The 12,625-nt window shown below is 40.9% G+C and overlaps 1 pseudogene; it reads left to right on the top strand.

The window, feature by feature from the left end:
* The first annotated feature begins 673 nt into the window (after positions 1 to 673).
* LOC138167198 (protein RER1-like) lies at positions 674 to 1,612 on the top strand (annotated as a pseudogene).
* Positions 1,613 to 12,625: the final 11,013 nt, after the last annotated feature.

Raw genomic sequence — 12,625 nt, 5'->3', positions numbered from 1 at the left:
GTCCTCCTCAAGCCTATCAAATTCCCATTACCATTACACAAGTGAACAAGTCTTTTTTAAGCAACCACTATCTGCCAGGCTAGGTGAGGCTAGGTGGCACAGTAGATAGAATACTGGGCCTAGAGTCAGGAAGACCTAAGTTCAAATCTGGCCTCAGACACTTACTAGCTGCATGACCTTGGGCAAGTCAATTGCCTTCTGTTAGCCTTAATCCAGTAGAGAAAGTAAATGTCAAATCCCTCTAATATCTTCCAAGAAAACCATATGGACAGTATGATCCAGGGGGTCACAAAGAGTCAGACATGACCAAACAACAACAAAATCTGCCAGACTGGGTACAGTTAGGTGGTACAGTGAGTAGAATACTGACCCTGGAGTCACGAAGACTCATCTTCTTGAATTCAAATCTGCCCTCAGATACTTCCAGGTACTTTGCTGAGTTCTAGGGATACAAAAATAAACACTTTTCTGGGAGATCACAGTCTAATGGAGAAGACAACATGAAAACAATAATGTACAACTAAAAGAATGTCAAGGATAAATGGAGAGAATCTCAGAGAGAAGGCATGAATATTAGGAAATACTGGGGAACATTCCTCCTCCTCCTCCTTCTCTGGCTCTGAGATAATGAGGGGAGTCATGGCCTGGCCACTGGGGCTCAGTGAGCAACAAAATGTCCAAATGAGACAGCGTTGGAGATTCTGCTCACGGGAAGCCTTCTGCAATATTTAGATTTTCCCCAAGATTTGGACAGGTTTACCAGTCCTTGTTAGACAAACCTTATACACCTGTGTGATAGGTTGTGACAATGGGCTTAAGTTTCATCTACATGATTAGAGTTCTATCTATTACAGGTTTGGTATGTTGTGACATATACCTTGGGAATCTACCACCTCAAACTTTTCATCACTTTTCTTTCACCAAAGGTAGGTCCCTCCTTAATGGAAGACTCAGATGAAGGTCCTTCCTTACCAACAAAACAAGATGAGGACTTTCATTCTTTCATTAAAAGGTTTTCAGATTTAAATTTTGGCACTCTGCTACTAAGGGCATTCTTATCACTATGATCTGTATGTTTTTTCTTTTTTTTTTTCTTTTTCTATTTTTATTTTTTGCTTTTTGGAGGGCAGTTGGGATTAAGTGACTTGCCCGAGGTCACATGGCTAGTTTTTGTGTTAAGTGTCTGAGGACGCATTTGAACTCAGGTCCTCCTGACTGCAGGACCAGTGCTCTATTCTGCACCACCTAGCCACATTTTACTTTTACTTTTTGTTTTTTGCTTTTTGGAGGGCAATTGGGGTTAAGTGACTTGCCCAAAGTCACACAGATAGTTTTTGTGTCAAGTGTCTGAGGTTGAATTTGAACTCAGGTTCTCCTGACTCCAGGGCTGATGCTCTATTCACTGTGCCACCTAGCCACCCCAGATCTGTATGTTTTTCAATGTTGTCAGAGTGTTTTAGCCCATCTTTGCGATGTACCTTGTCATGCTGTTCTGTATAATCATGAAGAGGCAAATAAAGCATATGATAAAATTCAAGAATATACTGTTCACACATGGGAAGAGGAAATGCAAAGAGAAGGAAAACATGGGGAAGATATTTGCTGGTTAGAATCTGAATTGATGCTGTTGCCACATTGATGATAATACAAACAGTTCCCTAAGAGTTAAAAATAATAAGAGTTGACTTTGTGATGCCTAAGTTTATTCTGTAACCTGGAGGAGCCCTAAGGTCTTTTCCTCTCTTATCTTAAACCTGTACCAAAAGAGTTGCTTTCATCTCCCTTCTTTTTTTAAATTTATTTATTTACTTTTAGTTTACAACGTTTGGTTCCACAATCCCTTGAGTTTCAAATTTTCTTCCCCTCCCTTTCTATCTCCCACTCCCATGGCGGCATGCAATCAAATATAGATTCTACAAATACCTTCACATTAAACATTAGTCCAGTTGTAAAGAAGAATTATAACCAATGGAGTGAACAGCAAGAAGAAGTGATTTCTTCTTCCTTCTGCTGTGTTCCCTGGGGTCCTTCAATCTTTAACCTGTGTCTTCCTGCCTTGTCCTTAAATCCTTAAATCATAAACTGTCCCCCTTCTCTTGGCCTTGTCTCCCCCCATCCTAGTTCATAAAATTTCCCATCTCCCTTTATCTTGTGTCTCTTATTCTGTCATCCATCTTCCTCATCTTTTCCCTAATCTTTAACTTCTAAAACTACATCATCATTCTGAAACCCCTATATAACTCCATCAAATATCAGTCTCCCTTAGATTTCTTTTTTTTTTTAAGCAATCGGGGTTAAGTAACTTGCTCAAGGTTACACGGCCAGTTATTTCTGGGTGTGGTGCTGAGTGTCTGAGCCCAGATTTGATCCAGGTCATCCCGACACTGGAGCCGGTGCTCTTACTCGCTGAGCCACCTGACCGCCCCTCCCTTAGATTTCTTGCTAGAAGACCCATGCTCTTTTTTTCATGTAAAATAAAGCTCCCAATGGCTGCAGAGAAGGTCTAAGTGAATTATTTCACATCTGAACCTCTAACCCAACTCTGACCTCAACAACATAATCTGAGAAAAACTGTTTTGAATCATTGTAACTGCTTTTTTTTTCTTTATATAAAGCAGTTGATTAAAAAAAGAAAGAGAGAACTAGAAAAGTTTTTTGCAGAGGTTGCCATATGGTCTTTGACATCTCCCAGGGGGGCAACTTTATTCTCTCTCATATGCACTCTAGTTCATCCAAGGCTTTCTTGCTGTACCTCCCACACAGCAGCCCATCTGCCATTTTTTTTTTACAAGGTATTCCCCATAGCAGTAATACACTCCTTCTTCTTATCTTCTCTTAGAAACCTTAGTATCTGTCAACTCTCAGCCCAAAGGACACTCCTAAGGGAGGCCTTTACTGCATGCTCTTCCCCCATACCCCAACTACTAGTGGCTCCTCCCACTGAAATTAACTTGTCTTTATTTTGGATATATTTTCTGAAAATCACATGTGTCATCTCCAAAAGCTCATTTTGACACATTTTTTAACATTTTAACAATGGAATTTTCTAACTCATTTCAAGATGAGGAATTTCAGTGTGTTTTGAACCTATTTGTCAAAAACATGAACATGCAGTAACTTCCAAACAGATTACAAGAATAGTTGATGAACATGGACTATCCACCTTGAATATTCTTCCTCCTAATTCTCCATCTCTTAGCTTCATTGACTTCCTTGAAGTTCTAGCTAAAATTTCATCTTCTACTAGAAGCCTTTCCTAATCCACCTTAATTCTAGTGCCTTCTCTCTATTATTTCCAATTGATCCTTTCTATATTTTGTAATAATTGTTTTCATGTGCTCTCCCCATTAGCCTATGAGCTCCTTGAGAGTAAGAGTTGTCTTTTGACTTTCTCATTTTATCCCCAGCACTTAACACAGGGATTGACACATGGGAAGATGCTTAGTAAATGCTTATTGAGTGACTGACATCAGGGATGATGGAAATGTGTGAGTCAAATTTCAACAAAAGCCTTGGCATAATTTGTGGACATAATTGAAAAATGAGTATCATGACCTAACACGCACAGTCCATGATGTACTTCTTTCATTTTGATCTACATATCTTAATGATGCATCTTTTTAATGTCCATTAAAAAAAACCTAGTATCAAAATAAACTGAACTTAGAATCACATCTTTGAATAGCACTGCATCATCAAGTGTTAAGATAAGATTGTCAAAAAACACTGAAGCATAGTCAATCCCATGGTTCTCACAAGAAACATTTTGGTCAATAATGAGAGCCAAAGTTTCCATTAATAAAGACAACTAAAAATATTTATCTCATTCTTTTAGCTTGTTATTTTGTTCATGTTTTATAATGTATATAATACTTCTAGTGGGACATATATGATTTACAAATGAAAAGTATTTTGAGGTGCATGTGCTGTTCATGATCCAAAATTTGGAGACCACTGAATAGAGAGGAAGCATAGTGCAAAACAGTAGTCTCCAAAGCAAAGGCCCCAGTTCCTTGGGAGGCCTTGGCATAACCCTAACAGAGCACGTGTATGATCAGCTAATTAAAGAGCAGGAAGATCTGTTGCATCCCACAGTCCTTTGTTTCTGGGCTTCTCTCCAACATACCACACAGCTTCCCAAAGGAGACTACTTGGAAGCCTAGCAGGCAAAGGTTTGACTTAGCTGTTAAAATACAGTCACATGACTTTATAAAGTGACCATGGTGACTTGACAATTTCAGCACAATGATTCCATAAAGGCCTCTTGACCAATAGGAGGGAGTATGAATATCCTCTGACTGATGTCACAGTGGATGCCCCCCCAAAGAGGAGGCTCCCCCATCATCACCCCACACTGGGCAGATTCGCTTGTGGGCTAATCTAGTTAAGCAGAAATCAGAATAAGGTGATACTCTTGTACTGGGATAGCAATGAAAGACAATGAGGAAAAGAATGACATCTATCCCTTGAAGTATTTCATTTCTTCTTATTGAGCCTGCCCAGGGACCCTGGGGGAGTTATGGCCATCTTAGTATAGACTTCAGTCAAAGTACATGGGAAGTCAGATCTCCTTGGCCTTAGGCAGACCAGACCCACACAAAGGCACAGGAGGCAGGGTGCCTAAGTATGTGTTTCCTTCATCAAAGTCTGTCCCCCACTTAGATCCTAAAGTGCCTGGAATTTCATCCATTAGATCTGCATTCTTTAAAGCTTAAATAGTGTCTTTTTCATATTTTAAAAAATGTAAATACTTCTGATGTAGGTAAAATATTAAGTCCCTAACACCTTAGCATGGATGAAGGATGAGCTCATGAAGCTAAATGGATGGTGAGGTAGAAGAAATAGCTGCAGAGATGGGAGTTCAGAAGATGGTACTTCCAGGGAGCTCATGGCTGAGACTGAACAAAGCTTACAGGCCAGTGCCAGGAGGGAGCTTGTCTGCTGTTTCTTCTCTTTTCAGGGCCCAAAACCCAAATATTATCCTAATGTTATTGTTCTTCTCAGTTGTGTCCAACAGTGGTGGCTCCATCTGGGGGGGCTTGGCAGAGATGCTGGAGTGGTTTGCTGTTTCCTTCTCCAGCTCATTTTACAGATGAGGAAACTGAGGTAAGCAGGTTAAGTCACCTGCCCAGAGTCACACAGGTAGTAAAAGTCTGTTGTTGATCTTCTTTCCTTCTTGAAAAGGATCAGTGACATCATGAGGATGATGTATTGACTTGCAAGTGAATTGGATTTAAGTAAGGCAGAGCTGTGCCTTATCCTCACTCTCTCCTCCAAAGTTGATTAATCATCTGAGACTGGATTTGAACTCAGGAAGATGAGTCTTCCTGATTTCAAGTCCAGGGCTCTATCCATTGAACCACTTAACTGTCCCCTGAATAGCAGGAGATTTCACAAACAAAATGGGGACATCTTCTGGTAGATAGTCTTGCAGTAAACTAAGGCTATAAGGAGATGAGAGGTAGCTTGGTGCAGTGGAGACAGAGCTGGAATGGAGTCCAAAAGATGGGTTTAAATCCTGTTTCAGACACTTATTACACTCAACACTTATTAGGTGTTGCCTTGGGGAAATCACGTAACTTCTGAGTCTCAGTGTCCTCATCTGTAAAATAAAAGTGTTGGGCTACATGGCCTATAAGGTCCCTTCCAGATGGAAGGAAGGAAGGAAGGAAAGAAGGAAGGAAGGAAGGAAGGAAGGAAGGAAGGAAGGAAGGAAGGAAGGAAGGAAAAGAGGGAAGGAGGGAGGGAGGGAAAGGGGGAAGGAGGGAAGGAGGGAAAGAGGGAAGGAGGGAGGGAAAGAAGGAGAGGGGAAAAGGAACTGTAAGTATAGATTTGAGAATCATCCTCATGGATGTGGTAATGCAATTCACAAAGTTCTCACTTGGAGGTAGGAAGACAATGTACCAGTGAAGAAAAGAAAGAAGGGGAAAGCAGATATAATGAGAACTAGCAAAAAACAGTGATAAACAGAAGTTCAGGGTGATCAACAATGTCAAATGACACAGACAGATCACAGAGGAAGAAGTCTGAGAAAAAGCATTTAAGAAGTTACTATCCTCTCTTCTGGGTTGTACAGTCCATTAGATTATGAGCTCTACCAAGGCATCTTTCATCTTTGTGTTGCCCCGCACACAAAATAATAAATGCTCAATGGTTGCTGTTAACTTTGTCATGGGGTGGGTATTTAACCCATTTACATTGCACACACACACACACACACACACACACACACACACACACACACCAGTCTCATCACTAGGCTAGGGATGGGTTAAATGCAGTGAATTCAGAGGACTGGTCACCCCCAACAAAACATGGATTCCCTCAGATCATGGGCCATTTAAATTTCTCCTCTGAAACAGGACCAGTATGGGATTAGAGGTCACCACCAATCTCCGTGGAGGGCAAAACCATACTTATCCAGCAAAGAACAGCTTCTGCCTTACTTCCACAGACAGCTTCTAGTCAACAGTACTTCCAACTCAGCAACTGCATCCTAAGATAACATTGACAATGAACTCTAAGAATGTTTGCTGGAAACATTTACCGCAAGATATAACAAGACACAAGACTAGCAGAATTCCTTTTCAAGCATCCCAGTCCTACCTTGCACATCCACATTCCAAAGCTACACCATCAAGGCCACTCTTGCCCAAGAGCACTCATGACTCCATGAAGAACATCTGTAGACCTGACCTACCTACAACCAAGCCAAATGTTAGTGAAACTCCAGTCTCCTATCATTTGGACCTCATCCCTATTCCAGAGTACTCAAATACCCAATCTCCTCCAAAACTCTCTCTTGTTCCTGAGGCAACCAAGGTTGTAATTGTCCAAAGCCCCCCAACTCAACGGAAGTCTTTCTCAAGCAAGTACAACAATCTAACCCTCTTCTTCCCCATTAATTACTGGCCAATCAGAAAACCTTCAGTGAAATCCTTCAAAGCTCCACCGACCAAAGATCCTGACAGCCATCCAGATTTACCTGAACCTTCACAAGAGGGTGAACAAGCTACCCATTCTTTTCACATTGACCTTGTTCCTATTCCTTCCTTCAGTAAGCAACTATGTCCAGACACTCTGAGTACACCCATTGTCCCTAAGGCAACAAAAACTATCTTGCCTTTTCAGACTTCTTAGTTCCAGTGATTTAATAAATCTCTGAACTAACTGATTTTCCTCTGACTTTTGGTCTTAAGTCATGGGGAGTCAATATAATACAAGACAAAGAGCCATTGAATAGGAGTCAAAAGGTACCTCCTTTAAAAGTAGAATCTTCTCAATCCTAGCTAGGTGGTTGGCTATGTGATCCTGACAGTTAACTATGGTCAAGTCGATTTGGTTCTCTTGAACTCAATTTCCTCATCTTTCAAATGGGGATTAAAAAGGCTCTTTTGTCCTACTACTCAAGGTATTTTTGAGTATTAAATGCTCTCACACTATAAAAACAGGAGGTGGCATTATTCTGGGCTCATTCTTTCCTCTAAGTTTGTTTCATTATCAGCATGGGTGGCCTTCCCTTTATACCCTTTGTGAGCCACCCATCATAGTCCAAGTTCAAGTCTCACCTCCTCCATGAAACCTGAGAAGTAGGAGATGTAAATCCTAATCCTGGCTAGGCCACTGACTAGAAAATTGACTTGAGATAAATCACTTTCTTTCCTTCTCTGAGCCTATTTCCTCTTGTAAAACAAGGTTCAACTATATATAGCATTTATAAAGATCTTTGCAATTGTAATATAGTGAGAAAGAGTACTAAATTTGAAGGAAGGGGACCTACATTAAAGTCTTGGCCCTAAATGATGGGGTACAGTCTCTGGAAAACCCCTTGAACTCTCCTTTAATCTTAACATTTGATGAGGCATTTGAGATCCCTCCCACAGTGTTTCTGTATATAAGATCCATCTTGCCTCCATGAAAGTGCTCAGATTCAGTCTAGCTCAGACTCAGTCTGTGTTAGACTGTTCTGGCCCACTTGCTAATACAAGTATCACAAATGCTCAGACTCCTTAAGAGTCTTACCATTATGGCAAATCTTTAATAAACTTTGTTTTACTTTGGCTGAGAGAAGGCTTGAGTTAAATTCATTCAGCATGACCCAGTGTGTTGGTATTTTGAGGCCTCCTAAACCCCAAACCTCAACATTACCACCCATAGTCACATTGGGCCAATCATTTAACCTTGTGAAAAATAATTTTTTTCTTAGTAATCAGTATCTTAGAGATTCAGAGCTTCCCCCCAATTTCCTCCCCCTTCCAAAGTTCAATTTTTCCTTTAGGAGGACTTTACTAATAATGAGATTGCATTGAATCTCCTTATCTTAGTCAGACCCCAACCCAAGCTTGAGTTGATTTTATCAAAAGTATAGAAGCTCCTTTGTGTTCTGTTCAGTCTTGACTAGAGACAGATTCTTCTGCCTACATAGCCCAAGTGGAAGTGGTCTGGTGTGGTTGGGGGATGATCTGATAGAAGAGGTATTTCCTCTGTCCAGAGGTGGGGTGATAGCCCCTTTTGAAAGGGTATATAAACTGGGCACCCCAATCCCCCAATTGAGCCAGTTCTGGAGTGTAATTCCCATGCAATGCATGTCACCAGTTTGAGAGAAATTAAGACAGGGACACACAACTTAATTCATTTGTCTCTTTCTTCAAACAAACTCTGTGAAAGGTTGACAGCCTCTAAGTCTCATTTCCTCATCTATAAAATTAGGGAGTTGGTCTGGTCTCTAAGGTTCTTTCCAAAGCCTATGAGCTCTCACTGGATGCTGGGATTCCTAAACCTCATTGATCACTTTAGAAGCAAGTGCTCTCCCCTGTACTTGAGCTCATTTATTTCCACTAACATTACTGCTGCTGCTGTTGTTACAGTGATTTGAATAGTATTTTGAACATAGTAGATGAAGAATAAATGTTCATGTATTTGTAGGTTAACTACCCCTTAACTAGCCATGTAGCCTTGAGAGAGGCTCTCTGAGTCTCAATTTTTTATCTATAAGATCTCTCTCTTTTTCTCTCCCTGCACCTCATGTGTGTATATGTGTATATATGCATATGTGTGCATGTATGTATATGTGTGTGTATGATGAATTCAGGGTACACAAGAAATGTTGGTGTACCACCTGAAATGATGGAGTATAGACATATGGGTTCTAGTGTCTTGAAAGCATGTTCACTCGGTCTCCAACTCAAGAAAGGCATTTATTGAGGTGACACGCCCAAGTGGGCCTGCTCCCCATGAGGCAGAGCCCCAAAGGGCTCTACTCCACATGAGGCGCAGAGCATAGGCAGCAGGTCCTGCTTCCTGTAGGAGGAAAAGGCAATTGACCAGGTTAAAGGTCTAAAGGTTTAAATACAATTTTAAGAATAAGGTAGAAGGGAGACAAGAGAATGGGAGGAGGGGATACCAGGTAATCCAGAGGTGCCTTTGTCATACAGATAAGCAGAGAATAGGAAAAGGGAGAGTTGCCCTGGAATATCAGGTAAGGGGGTACTTTGTGAAAGCACACAGGTAAGTTCATGGTGAGGAAGGGGACTTCAATGCATAGTCTTCTTTGATCATGTTTATGACTGGTCACATCCTGCATCTTACCTCATATCCAGCATCCTACTTGTTACAGCTAACTCAAACACTCCTGTCTGCCTCACCTCATCAGATCTGGATGTGCATACAAATATGCATGTGTATATTATGCATTGTGTATGTGTGTATATATGTGTATTGTGTATATGTATGTGTGTATTTGTGTATGTGTGTGTATTATGTACATGTATATATGTGTTGTACATGTGTATGTGTGTGTTGTGCATGCCTGTGTGTACATGTGTGTCTGGATGTATATGTTTGTGTGTGTGTGTCTGAATGTGTATGTGTGTATACATATGCGTGTATGTTTATTGTGTATATGTGTGTATGTATTGTGTGAATGTGTATGTGTGTCTGAATGTGTATTGTGTATATGTATATGTGTGTGCATATATGTAATGTGTATGTCTGAATGTGTTTGCATGTGTGTGTTTTGTATATGTGTATTGTGTGGATGTGGATGTGTGTGCATGTAAATGTACATGTGTATGTATGTGTGTCTGAATGTGTGTATTTATATGTGTATATGTGTGTATAATATCTTGTACTTCTTAGTGCCTATATATGCCACTAATTTGGCAATTAACCTATGCATCTTTTCTTGTATATCAACAGCAATATCTCTATTGTTGGTCAGTCATATCTGACTCTCCACGACCCCATTTGGGGTTTTTCTTGGCAAAGCCATTGGAGTGATTTGCCATTTCCTTCTCCAGCTCATTTTATAGACAAGGAAAGGGAGACAAGCAGGATGAAGTGACTGCCCAGGATCACACAGTTAGTAAATGTTTGAGTCCACATTTGAACTCAGGAAGGTAGGTCTTCCTGACTTTAGTCCCACCACACTATCCACTGCACCACCTAGCTGTTTTGTCTCTATAGTACTTTAAAATTGCAAAACACTTTCCTCAAAACAATTCCATGATTTAGGTAGTGTATTATAATCCCCATTTTACAGATAATAAAACTGAGGTTCAGAGAAGTTAAATGATTTTCCCAAGACCACAAAGCCAGTAAGCATCACAGCCAGGACATGAACCATCCAATCATGTTTCCACTACATCAGTGTGTGTGTGTGTGTGTGTGTGTGTGTGTGTGTGTGTGTTGTCTCTCCAATTAGACTGTAAAATTTGGGAGAAATTGTGCCTCATTTACCTTTGTATATTCCTCAGTTCCTAGCACAGTGCTGACCACACAGTAGGCTCAGCAAATGTTTGTGGGCTTCTTGCTTGATATAATGTGTAGCTGAGAGGAACAAGTGCCATAGCTGAAGAATGTTAGGAAACAGTAATGTAAACTCATGCATATTCATGGAGAGTTTCCCTGAACAGGCTTTTACCTCTTCTCTCCAGCCACCTTGACATTTTGCTATCACAGATCAGGACCAAGGAAAACCATGAAGGCTGGGATTGGGAAGAAGAAGCCCACATGAACCAAATGTGTCAGAAAGGCAAAGGGGAAAAAAAAAAAAAAAACAACAACAAAGAATTCCCAGCTCTCAAAACAGAAGAGGAGGAGAGAGGGGACAGGAGGATAGGAGGGGGTAAGGGAGGAAATGTAGGAGGAGAAGGGGGAGGGGAGAGGAGGAAATGTAGGAGGAGGGGAGAAGAGGTAATATAGAAGAGAGGAAGGGAATGGTCTTTCCCTTTATTCAGTTCTTGGTGCCCATTTTGGGGTGAACAAGACTTCACCCTTTGGACAATTCAAGAAAGAGGACAAGAATGTTCTAGTCTAGTCATTTTAGAGATAAAGCCTCTCCAACTACTTAGGTAATGGAAAGAGGTTGTTCTTGCACCCATATGTCTTCTTCCAGAAGCTAGTCCCTGGCCTCTCCAATGTGGGTGCCTCCATGCTAGGTAATCTGGGCATGCACAAAACCTAGTTTCAAAGTATCCAAAGTATGTACAGAGGAATGTGGTCCAATAGCAGGGCACTGTATCTAAAAAATGAGGATCTGGGCTTGAATCCTGATGTGGCCATTTCTATGTTTTATCTTTAAAAACAATTTTTTTTTGCTCTTATTAACTAGTACTGCTCTGGCTCCTGCCTTCTCCTCCCTCCCCAAAAGAACCCCATCCTATAACAAATAAGTTTATTGTTCAATAGTTTCAGTTGTATCTCACTCTTTGTGACCCCATTTAGGGTTTTCTTGGAAAACACACTGGAGTGGTTTGCCATTTCCTTCTCCTGCTCATTTCACAGATGAAGAAACTAAGGCAAAGAGTGTTAAGTGCTTTACTCAGGGTCACACAGCTAGTAAATGTCTAGAGCCAGATTTGAACTCTGGAAGATGAGTCTTCATGACTCCAGGCCTGGCACTCTGTCCACAAAGCCACCTAACCACCACAACAAATAAGTACAATTTAACAAAACAAATCAGTAATCTTGCCCTGTCGGATAAATATATGCCTCATTCAGCACCACTTCAGTCCGTCACTCCCACCATGAGAAGGGAGACATGCTTCATGTTCAGTGTCTAAAGCTATGACTTGCCACTACATGGATCAGTATTCTAACAGCCTACTAGGTTGTTTTCAGGGCTCTTTCCTCTGTACCACACCTGTTTCACCACTACAGCTTAGTGCATTTCTTCATAGAAAGCCAGGAATCTGCTACTTGCCATTAGATGGGGAAATATTCAAAGCTAGAGGGAAGGGAGGAGCAAAGTTTTTTCCTGCCTTCCAAACCAAAGTTTAAAAGAAAAAACAATTGGGGCAGCTAGGTGGCGCAGTGAGTAAAGTGCTGGCCCTGGAGTCAGGAGGATCCGAGTTTGGTTCCAGCCTCAGACACTTAACATACACACACACACACACACACACACACACACACAAACTAGCCATGTAACCTTGGCCAAGTTACTTAACCCTAATTGCCCTCCAAAAGGCAAAAATAAATAGATAGATAGATAGATAGATAGATAGATAGATAGATAGATAGATAGATAGATAAATGAATGAATAGATAAAATAAAAAACAATCAAAGGAAAAGAGGCACTAGGAGATGGGGTGATATGATGAAAGCAGCTTTTGAAGTTAATTGGCA

Source organism: Petaurus breviceps, unplaced genomic scaffold, assembly GCF_028583685.1.
Source record: "Petaurus breviceps papuanus isolate PSGF00001 unplaced genomic scaffold, PetGlider_PUasm1.0 229, whole genome shotgun sequence".
NCBI classification, from domain to species: Eukaryota; Metazoa; Chordata; class Mammalia; order Diprotodontia; family Petauridae; genus Petaurus; species Petaurus breviceps.
Note: the sequence above shows the minus strand (reverse complement) of the source record. Positions and strands in the feature narration are given on the sequence as shown.